The 12,001-nt window shown below is 49.8% G+C and overlaps 1 protein-coding gene across 2 annotated transcripts in view; it reads left to right on the top strand.

Moving 5' to 3' along the window:
- The window catches only part of LOC137423663 (SH3 domain-binding protein 2), a 69,528-nt gene that overhangs the window by 2,213 nt on the left and 55,314 nt on the right, over positions 1-12,001 (top strand). Inside the window, exon 1 of one of the 2 annotated variants that reach the window (XM_068111050.2) lies at positions 2,929-2,972. The exons of the other annotated variant lie outside the window; for it this stretch is intronic. The gene's annotated coding sequence lies outside the window, so the exon portion shown is untranslated. Of the gene's footprint in view, positions 1-2,928; positions 2,973-12,001 lie in introns of those variants that run through there. 2 annotated transcript variants of the gene reach the window in all.

The following is a 12,001-nucleotide window of genomic DNA, read 5'->3' as shown; positions in this document are numbered from 1 at the left end:
GACCATGCTCTGTGTGGATTATCTCCCTGCTGGAAGAGTGAATCCCTATAATATAGATAAGACCATGCTCTGTGTGGATTATCTCCCTGCTGGAAGAGTGAATCCCTATAATATAGATAAGACCATGCTCGGTGTGGATTATCTCCCTGCTGGAAGAGTGAATCCCTATAATATAGATAAGACCTTGCTCCGTGTGGATTATCTCCCTGCTGGAAGAGTGAATCCCTATAATATAGATAAGACCATGCTCTGTGTGGATTATCTCCCTGCTGGAAGAGTGAATCCCTATAATATAGATAAGACCATGCTCCGTGTGGATTATCTCCCTGCTGGAAGAGTGAATCCCTATAATATAGATAAGACCATGCTCCATGTGGATTATCTCCCTGCTGGAAGAGTGAATCCCTATAATATAGATAAGACCATGCTCCGTGTGGATTATCTCCCTGCTGGAAGAGTGAATCCCTATAATATAGATCAGACCATGCTCCGTGTGGATGATCTCCCTGCTGGAAGAGTGAATCCCTATAATATAGATAAGACCATGCTCCGTGCGGATGATCTCGCTGGTGGAAGAGTGAATCCCTGTAATATCGGTAAGACCTTTTTCCGTGTGGATTATCTCCCTGCTGGAAGAGTGAATCCCTATAATATAGAGAAGACCATGCTCCATGTGGATGATCTCCCTGCTGGAAGAGTGAATCACTATAACATAGATAAGACCTTTTTCGTGTGGAATATCTCCCTGCTGGAAGAGCAAATCCCATTAATATCGATTAGACCTTTTTCCGTGTGGAATATCTCCCTGCTGGAAGAGCGAATCCCCATAATATAGACAAGAACATGCTCCATGTGGATTATCTCCCTGCTGGAAGAGCGAATCCCTATAATATAGATAAGACCTTTTTCCGTGTGGATTATCTCCCTGCTGGAAGAGTGAATCCCTATAATATAGAGAAGACCATGCTCCATGTGGATGATCTCCCTGCTGGAAGAGTGAATCACTATAACATAGATAAGACCTTTTTCGTGTGGAATATCTCCCTGCTGGAAGAGCAAATCCCATTAATATCGATTAGACCTTTTTCCGTGTGGAATATCTCCCTGCTGGAAGAGTGAATCCCTATAATATAGATAAGACCATGCTCTGTGTGGATTATCTCCCTGCTGGAAGAGTGAATCCCTATAATATAGATAAGACCATGCTCCGTGTGGATTATCTCCCTGCTGGAAGAGCAAATCCCAATAATATCGATTAGACCTTTTTCCGTGTGGAATATCTCCCCGCTGGAAGAGCGAATCTCTATAATATAGATAAGACCACGCTCCATGTGGATTATCTCCCTGCTGGAAGAGTGAATCCCTATAATATAGATAAGACCATGCTCCGTGCGGATGATCTCGCTGGTGGAAGAGTGAATCCCTGTAATATAGAGAAGATCATGCTCCGTGTGGATGATCTCCCTGCTGGAAGAGTGAATCTCTATAATATAGACAAGACCATGCTCCATGTGGATGATCTCCCTGCTGGAAGAGTGAACCTCTATAATATAGATAAGACCATGCTCCGTGTGGATGATCTCCCTGCTGGAAGAGCAAATCCCAATAATATAGATAAGACCTTTTTCCGTGTGGAATATCTCCCTGCTGGAAGAGCAAATCCCATTAATATCGATTAGACCTTTTTCCGTGTGGAATATCTCCCTGCTGGAAGAGCGAATCCCCATAATATAGACAAGAACATGCTCCATGTGGATTATCTCCCTGCTGGAAGAGCGAATCCCTATAATATAGATAAGACCTTTTTCCATGTGGAATATCTCCCTGCTGAAAGAGCGAATCCCAATCGTGTGGAATATCTCCCTGCTGAAAGAGCGAATCCCAATAATATAGATAAGACCTTTTTCCGTGTGGATTATCTCGCTGGTGGAAGAGTGAATCCCTATAATATAGATAAGACCTTTTTCCGTGTGGAATATCTCCCTGCTGGAAGAGCAAATCCCAATAATATCGACTAGACCTTTTTCCGTGTGGAATATCTCCCTGCTGGAAGAGTGAATCCCAATAATATAGATAAGACAATGCTCCATGTGGATTATCTCCCTGCTAGAAGAGCGAATCCCTATAATATAGATAAGACCTTTTTCCATGTGGAATATCTCTCTGCTGGAAGAGTGAATCACAATAATATAGATAAGACAATGCTCCATGTGGAATATCTCCCTGCTGGAAGAGCGAATCCCAATAATATAGATAAGACCTTTTTCCATGTGGAATATCTCCCTGCTGGAAGAGTGAATCCCAATAATATAGATAAGACAATGCTCCATGTGGATTATCTCCCTGCTGGAAGAGCGAATCCCTATAATATAGATAAGACCTTTTTCCATGTGGAATATCTCCCTGCTGGAAGAGTGAATCCCAATAATATAGATAAGACCATGCTCGTGTGGATTATCTCCCTGCTGGAAGAGCAAATCCCAATAATATCGATTCGACCTTTTTCCCTGTGGAATATCTCCCTGCTGGAAGAGCGAATCCCAATAATGTAGATAAGACCTTTTTCCATGTGGATTATCTCCCTGCTGGAATAGCGAATCCCAATAATATCGATTAGACCTTTTTCCGTGTGGAATATCTCCCTGCTGGAAGAGAAAATCCCAATAATATCGATTAGACCTTTTTCCGTGTGGAATATCTCCCTGCTGGAAGAGCGAATCCCTATAATATGGACAAGACCATGCTCCATGTGGATTATCTCCCTGCTGGAAGAGCGAATCCCTATAATATAGACAAGACCATGCTCCATGTGGATGATCTCCCTGCTGGAAGAGTGAATCCCTATAATATAGACAAGACCATGCTCCATGTGGATGATCTCCCTGCTGGAAGAGTGAATCTCTATAATATAGACAAGACCATGCTCCATGTGGATGATCTCCCTGCTGGAAGAGTGAATCCCTATAATATCGGTAAGACATTCTTCCGTGTGGATTATCTCCCTGCTGGAAGAATGATGTGGAACCATGCTCCATGTGGAAGAGTGGAGTAATCCCTGCATGTGGATTATCTCCCTGCTAGAAGAATGAATCCCTAAAATATAGATAAGCCCATGCTCTGTGTGGATGATCTTCCTGCTCGAAGAATGAATCCCTAAAATATAAATAAGACCATGCTTCGTGTGGATGATGTGGCTGTTGAATGAATGAATGAACGTTTTAAGGCCATTCTCCCCGCTAGAGCGGGGGTTAGCCTTGCGGGCCCCATGACAATCATGGTTCCCTGTTTGAGGCAGTGTTTTTATGGACAGATGCCCTTCCTGACGCCAACCCTTGGTCACGCTCTTGCGGTGCGCAGGGATACGGTGTACCTATTCTAAATCGGGGTACACACCATGGGACTCGTTCATCCCAGCAAGTGATCATTCATCCCAGCAAGCTGGTACTCAATTTGCCGACCTCGGAAGGGATGACAGGCTGAGTCAACCCCACTGGCGTTAATTCAGCGATCGACCGGGATTCGAACCCAGGATCCTTGGATCCCAAGCCGGCACCCTAACCATTAACCTAACACCAGGCCGTGGCTGTTGGAAGAGTGAATTCTTATAATATACACTACGAGTCAAAAGTTTTAGAACACCTCAATTTTTCCAGTTTTTATTGAAATTTACGCAGTTTGTCTCAATGTACTCTGAAATTAAGCAGAGAAGAAATAAACAATTGGAGATAAAAAGAAATCATAGAATCATTTTGTTTCACAAAATTTTATTTCAATTTTTGACTCAGCAAAGTGGCCACCTTTTGCAGATATAACCGCCGAACACACTCGTGGCATTCCTTCTACAATGTGTTACGTGGTCCTCCCGGTGACTACCTGGTCTCGGTGACCCCCGGACCGTGAGAGGAACTCCGCCAGAAAGATATATTATTTATGCGCTTTCGTAACGCAATCAATATGAATTCCAATCAATAAGAAACCCCACACCAAGGATCCGGAATAATCAATGATATATTCCCCGAGCAATCAACAACCATCCACAATCAGCAATCAATAGTACAAAGATGTAAACTCATCTATAATAACTCTAAGATGGCCATCTTATACATTCCTCACGTGAGCCCCACTCCCGACTCCCTCCATGGTCAATGTCTCTCTCAATGTCTCCGTACTCCTGTAGTTCGATCTCCGCACGTGGGCGGTTGAACGGACCCTTCCTGACGTGCTTTCACCGGGCACGTCCCGTACCGGGAACAACGGCTGCAGCGCGCACCTCCTGGCCAAGCAAAGCAGGTAAAACAAAGCAGGCAAAACAACACGCGGCTTGCCCAGCGCGCGCGGCCCAAGGTGCGACCTGTACGCGGCCTTGTAGACGGTGAGGCGAACTGTGCCGGCTGCTTGGTTCCGTGCACAAACCCACGGTGACTTGACGTGTCAAAGGGTAGTTACATGTCCCGGTAACTCCTCTCGCCAGACGGGCTTTTAAACGCCGATTCTGTTACATTGCTCAATAGCGATACCGCTCGCGTCCGAGCTCGGCGAGGAAGAAGAAGAATCGTCGCGTCTCCAGGACCTCGTGTCTTTTCTTCTTCCGTTTCCGGTCTCCTTTTCCTCAGAAGGGCTCCTGACCCGTTAATCACAACAACCTTTAATCGACTACACATTGATAAGCAAAGCCCTGAATAGTAATTCACATACATTCACATAAATATGTAACACTCCCCCCCTTCAAGAACGAAAGTTTGAACCCAGCGAAAACTTTCTTTGCCGGCCAACTTGGATAAACAAACCAGATAACTCACCCCCCCCCCCCCCCCCAACTCATCAGTTCCCCCCGGGCACAGTCATCACTTAAAAATAAAGCAACAAAATTTCACACAATCCCCTAGATTAATTCCCTCTGGACCAAGTGTCAACCCCTTCTAATTTCTCTTGAATGACGGTTAAGAGGTGGTGACCCAAAGCCCCCAAATTTAAACCTCTCTATAGCACTTTTTCGGGAGGCCCAGCGGAGTATTCCTACATGGACGCCTTAAGGAATGTGGAGTTCACGGTTAGTCCGGGGAGGAAAGTTCATTACATGGACGCCTTTAAGAACGTGGAGTTCACGGTTAGTCCGTGCAGGAAAGTTCACTACCTGGACGCCTTTAAGAACGTGGCGTTCACGGTTAGTCCATGTAGGAGCCTCGGCTCGGCGGCTCCCCCGTATATAGTGCTTCAACTTCTCCAGACTCCTAACAGTTACGGTGGGACCCCTTGTCCCAGCCGTTACCTGACTGGCGGTCTCCTTCTCGGCCAGTGCTCTGACATTCATTCTTTCGGGAGGTGCCGTAACTCTGGGAGCCTCCATCGTAATATCGGCTGCTGCCAACCCCAAAACTCCTGCCAAGTGGTCCTCTTCTGTAGACCTCTCGACGCCTACGAAATGCCTTCCCTACTGTTATGGTCCGACCCTCCAAATCCTTACCATTCCAATTCTTCTCTGCCTCTCTGGCGTCTCTTGTGCTTGCAAACGTGACAAAGCTGAACCCTCTTGACCGTTGCGTTTCCCTGTCTTTTACCACCCGCACTTCCACCAGCGGCCCATATCTGTTGAAGACAGAGGTCAGAACTTCTTCCTCTGTGTTGAAGTTCAGTCCCCCTACAAATAACTTGGAACTTTTGTCGCCATCCCGAGCTGGTGGGGTGTTATTTTCCCTGCTGTGCTCTTTACCAACCCTCGGGTTACCATAAATTTGCCCCCCGGCCAAATCATTTCCGATAATCACAGATACTCCCTCTACAGGAAGCGTGGCTTGTAAACCGACGGTGACCGGTCCTGACACCAAATCGGATTCCAAATGGATGACATGAAGTGGGGCACTAACACAGCCACCGATCCCTTGTAACCGAACACTATCACCAGTTGCGGTACTCTTTGACAATGGCAAAATGCCTTCAAGCATTAAGGATTGATGGGCTCCTGTGTCCCTCAAAACCCTAACCGGTCTTGGGTTAGTCAAGTCTCCCTTGAGTGAGACCAACCCCTCATAAATAAATGGTTGGTAACTCTTCTGTGGGCGATTTCTTACGTTTGCCATCGCATTCGGAGTTGTACTAGTCGGACTCCGCTCTGGGTCTTCCCTTTTCATGAGGTAACAACTGGATATCAAGTGTCCAGGTTTCTTGCAAAAAGCGCCAGTAGGCCCGGAGGAAAAACTCGTGGTCTGCCTCGGGCCCCCCGAAAAATAAGTTTGTCTTGGGCCCGCAGCCCTCTGATTTCGAACAGGTGGGGTATCCGCGTTGTCCCCATAATCCTCTCGAGGCCGCCGCCATGTATTGTCGTTCTCCGCACCTGCTGTTCCCCACCTCCCCTGCGGAGATCTAGGCGAGGAGTTAGGTTCGTGGACCCCTATCCAGTGTGTTAAGGCATAATCATCTGCCAGGGTGGCTGCGTCCCACAACTTCGGTACTTTCTTTTCCTGCAGGTACACTTTGATGTCCTCGTGGACACACTGTTGAAATTCCTCCACCAGCATCAGGTCACGCAATGCTTCGAAGTCGTTCCTGACTCCTTTTGACTCACACCACCGATCAAACATATTTTCTTTCACTCTGGCAAACTCCACATGGGTCTCACTCTCCCTCTTCCTGGCATTCCTGAATTTTTGCCGGTAAGCTTCCGGAACCAACTCATAGGCTTTGAGGATGTGCTTCTTCAATACCTCATAATCTGCACATTGGTCCATTGGTAGCGCCGAATAAATCTCTTGAGCTTTTCCCACCAGCACACTTTGCACTAGTATGGTCCAGGCCTCCTCCGGCCAGTTTAACTGTCGAGCCACTTTCTCAAAGTGTGGAAAAAATTTAGCGACTTCCTTTTCACTGAAGGGTGGAACCAGCCTCACATGTCTGCCCACATCCCAGGTGTTCTGGCTAGGTGTCGACCCCGTCAGCAAGGGTGGTACCTCTCCCCGTTCTCTCATTAAATCCAGCTCCTTGAATTTAATCTCTTGCTGAAGCGCCAGATCACGTTCCTTCAACTCCCTTTCGGCTTTTCTCTCCTCTGCTTCGAGTTCCCTGGCAGCTCTCTTCTCCTCTGCTTTTCTCCCTTCTAACCTTTCCTGGAGTTCTCGTTCCACTCTCCTTTCCTCTGCTTGTTTCTCTTCTCTCCTCTCTTCTGCTTTCCTTTCTTCTTCTGCTCTTTCCTTTTCTGCTTTCCTTTCTTCTTCTGCTAACCTTTCCTGGAGTTCTCGTTCCACTCTCCTTTCCTCTGCTTGTTTCTCTTCTCTCCTCTCTTCTGCTTTCCTTTCTTCTTCTGCTCTTTCCTTTTCTGCTTTCCTTTCTTCTTCTGCTCTTTCCTTTTCTGCTTTCCTTTCTTCTTCTTTGATCCGTTCCTGGCTCCGTAATTGCAACTCCAGTTTCCGGAGCTCAACGTCTTCTGGTTCTTCGGGTAGCCACTGCCAGGCTAACTCGTCCCATGTTCCTAATCCCACCATAGACTGTATCACCGTGGTCTGCAACTCTGCCTTCCTCAAATTAGTTCGGACCTCCAAGTTAAAATGTTTGGCCAATTTCAAGGGGTCCGACTTTAGTAACGCTAGGAACTGTGCCTCACTCGGGGTTACCACAAAGTTCTGTGCCACAAATGCCATGGTGCCTATCGTTAACACCTGTTAACCTTCACCCAAGACTTTACCCCCAATTTCCCCAAAAATTTACCAATTAATACTTAATTAATAAATTTTAATTAATAAAAATATTATTTTATTATTTTATACAATTTTAGATCCCGGACGTAGACCCAATTGCGAATCCGCAAATCGTAATTTGGACGAGCCCCCAATTCTGTTACGTGGTCCTCCCGGTGACTACCTGGTCTCGGTAACCCCCGGACCGTGAGAGGAACTCCGCCAGAAAGATATATTATTTATGCGCTTTCGTAACGCAATCAATATGAATTCCAATCAATAAGAAACCCCACACCAAGGATCCGGAATAATCAATGATATATTCCCCGAGCAATCAACAACCATCCACAATCAGCAATCAATAGTACAAAGATGTAAACTCATCCATAATAACTCTAAGATGGCCATCTTATACATTCCTCACGTGAGCCCCACTCCCGACTCCCTCCATGGTCAATGTCTCTCTCAATGTCTCCGTACTCCTGTAGTTCGATCTCCGCACGTGGGCGGTTGAACGGACCCTTCCTGACGTGCTTTCACCGGGCACGTCCCATACCGGGAACAACGGCTGCAGCGCGCACCTCCTGGCCAAGCAAAGTGGGTAAAGCCAAGCAGGCAAAGCAACACGCGGCTTGCCCAGCGCGCGCGGCCCAAGGTGCGACCCGTATGCGGCCTTGTAGACGGTGAGGCGAACTGTGCCAGCTGCTTGGTTCCGTGCACGAACCCACGGTGACTTGACGTGTCAAAGGGTAGTTACACGTCCCGGTAACTCCTCTCGCCAGACGGGCTTTTAAACGCCGATTCTGTTACGTTGCTCAATAGCGATACCGCTCGCGTCCGAGCTCAGCGAGGAAGAAGAAGAATCGTCGCGTCTCCAGGACCTCGTGTCTTTTCTTCTTCCGTTTCCGGTCTCCTTTTCCTCAGAAGGGCTCCTGACCCGTTAATCACAACAACCTTTAATCGACTACACATTGATAAGCAAAGCCCTGAATAGTAATTCACATACATTCACATAAATATGTAACAAATGGAAATCAAATATTGTTCGGGAAGTTCTTCCCAACAGTTGCAGAAGTTCCCACAAATGTGTTGCATTTGTAGGTTGCTTTGCTTTCACCCTTCTGTCCAGTTCATCCCAAACCAGCTCGATGGGGTTTAATTCTGGAGACTGTGCTGGCCATTCCATGATTTGAAGCCGACCGTCTTGTTCTTTTCCTTGAAGGTAGTTTTGACATAGCCTGGAGGTGTGTTTAGGGTCATTATCTTGCTGTAGGATGAACCCCTGACCAACGAGGCGTATACCAGAGAGTATTGCATGGCGCTGCATAATGCTGTGGTAGCCCTTTTGGTTCATGGTGCCAGTCACTCTGTGAAAGTCGCCGACTCTGGATCCAGCAAAAGGGCCCCAGACCATCACGCTTCCTCCTCCATGTTTGACAGTTGGTGTCACACACTGAGGAACCATCCTTTCGCCTACGCGACAGTGTACAAAAACCCTGCGTGATGAACCAAAGATTTCAAATTTTGATTCATCGGTCAATAAGACCTTCTTCCAGTCTTGAGTAATCCACTGGCGGTGCTTCATGGCCCAGGCAAGCCTCTTTTTCTTATTTTGCCATCTTAGCAATGGCTTTCTTACTGCCACTCGACCTGTCAAACCTGCAGCTCGAAGTCTTCTCTTCACAGTTGAAACTGAGACTTGCTTACTTCGACCAGTGTTAAGCTGTTGTCCTGTGAGCCGCCTATCACGCAAGCTGTTGACTCTCAGAAACTTGTCTTCTGATTCTGTTGTTGCTTTGGGTCTGCCAGACCTCTTCCTGTCAGAGTTTCCTCCAGTTTCCAACATACTACTTCCTGCAGTGCAATATTGTGCAAATAATGCTTCAGAGGGTGTAATAACAGTCTGTTCCAATACTGCTTTTATACAGACAGGGGGTTTGAAATGAAGTAATCAGCAGAGGTTGGGACACCTGTAGGAATTGTTTGCATCAACTCTCAAGACTTAATTTACTTACATTGCTGCAGAACAGCTGTAAGTTGTTAACCCATTACTTGTTCCCTGAAGAAGGCCTTTTTTTTTACAATATAACTGTGCAATTTACATTATTTTCCCGTTTTTGCTAACCTAAACTTCTTTTTTTTTTACCTCGAGCAGTTTACTGCTTACCTTTGCCCGGCTTACCTCGGAGAGCTTCGTGCAGGGGGCGCAGGAGCTGGGCGATACGGGGCAGGAACCGATGGTAAAAGTTCACCATGCCCAGGAACTCCTGCAGCCCTCTGATCGTGCGGGGGTGCGGAAACCCCTTCACCGCCTCCACCTTGGCCGGCAGGGGGACGGCTCCGTGCTTGGTGACACGGTGCCCCAGAAAATCGATTACGGCGGCGCCGAACCGGCACTTTGCGGGGTTCACAATCAGGCCATGCTGGCCCAGGCGTTCGAAGAGCGTGCGGAGGTGGCGTAGGTGCTCTTCGTGGGACGCGCTGGCGACGAGGATATCGTCCAGGTAGACGTAGACAAAATCCAAGTCGTGCAGGACGCTGTCCATCAGTCGCTGGAACGCCTGAGCCGCATTCTTCAGACCGAAGGGCATCCGCAGGAACTCGAAGAGTCCGAATGGCGTGATGACCGCCGTCTTCAGGACGTCCTCCGGCCTGACGGGGACCTGATGGTAGCCGCGTATGAGGTCCACCTTCGAGAAGAAGGACATGCCCGCCAAACAGGCGGAAAAGTCCTGAATGTGGGAGACGGGGTAGCGGTCGGGAGTGGTGGCGTCATTTAGACGGCGATAGTCCCCGCACGGTCGCCATCCCCCGCCGGGCTTCGGCACGATGTGCAGTGGCGACGCCCAAGCGCTCTCTGAGCGCCGAACGATGCCGAGTCGCTCCAGAGTAGCGAACGCCGCTTTTGCCACCGCCAGCTTCGTCGGCTTGAGGCGGCGTGCTCGGGCGTAGACCGGTGGCCCGACGGTGGGGATGTGATGGGCCACCCCGTGCTTGACGGCCCCCACCGAGAAGGTGGGCCGCGTGAGGGCCGGGAAGCCGGCGAGGAGGCGGGTGAATGCGTCCGCTGCCGGAAGCGTACAGATCAACGTGGCCGGAACCGAACCGTTCGGCAAGCCGCTTGGCAAGCCGCTCGTTGAGCTGCTCGACGAGCTGGGCAGCGCACAAGCGAGCGAGCTGAATGTCTCGGCCTGGACAAGACGTCTGCGCTTTACGTCGACCAGGAGCCCATTAGCACACAGGAAGTCTGTGCCAAGCAGTGCCATGGGCACGTCGGCGGTGACGAACGTCCATCGGAAAACCTGCCCTCCGAACCGCAGAGAGACGCAGCGTTTTCCGTACGTACGGATGGGCGTCCCGTTCGCGGCAAGCAGTGCGGGGCCCCCGCCCGCGGCGTTCTTGTCTGACGTGCCGGCAGGAACGACACTCACCTGCGCTCCCGTGTCGCACAGGTAACGGCGCCCGGATAAGGTGTCCGTTATGAACAGCAGGCTGCTCGAACGGCCGGCGCTCATCGCCACTATAGAGCGCCGGCCCGGGCGTTTCCCGACCTGTTGAAGGAGCATGGCGGATGACATTGCCGAGCCTCGTGGCCAAACTTGGCGTGGAACCAGCACCAGGTGGTGGAGCTGGAGGAGTGTGGCTGGCTCCGCCAGGCCGGTGGAGTTGGCGGTTTTCGCCGCGGCGGTGGGCGGGGCGTGGCGGCGTTCACGAGGGGCGTATCAGCATGCTGCGTATGCTGTGTAAGCTGATGCTGTGGATCAGCATCATCAGCAGCATGAGCCTCGAGGTCCGTGACGGCCGCACCGACTCTCGCCCGCGTATCCGAAGCCGCAAAGTACCTATCCGCCTCGGCTGCCAATGCTCGGGGTTCCGTTAGCCCGGTCCCGGCCAACGCGAGGCGAACCTGCGCTGGAAGTTGGCGACGGAAAAGCGCCCGGAATAGAGAACCGGGGGCTTCGTCGCCCAACAGTGACAGCATATGGTCCATTCGGACCGATGGGCGCGTGTCGCCGAGCTCGGGGAGATCCAGGAGGCGGTCGGTCCGTGCGTCGTCCATGAGGCCGAACGTGGCTAGGAGTAGCCGCTTCAGTGCCTCGTACTTGTGGCCGTCCGGTGGGTGGCGAAGGACGGACACAATTCGAGCGGCCATGCCGGGCCCGAGGGAGGCGATGACGTGGCAGTAGCGCGTGTCGTCGCCGGTGAGGCGCCGAAGCTGAAATTGGGCTTCGGCTTGAACGAACCAGACTTCGGCCTGGGCCTCCCAAAATTCGGGAAGTTTAATCGCCATTGCCTTGTCGTTTGCCATTGCAATGGCGTCGTGTTCGGAAGGA

This window comes from Myxine glutinosa, chromosome 3, assembly GCF_964187855.1.
Source record: "Myxine glutinosa chromosome 3, kmMyxGlut1.1, whole genome shotgun sequence".
NCBI lineage: Eukaryota > Metazoa > Chordata > Myxini > Myxiniformes > Myxinidae > Myxine > Myxine glutinosa.
Note: the sequence above shows the minus strand (reverse complement) of the source record. Positions and strands in the feature narration are given on the sequence as shown.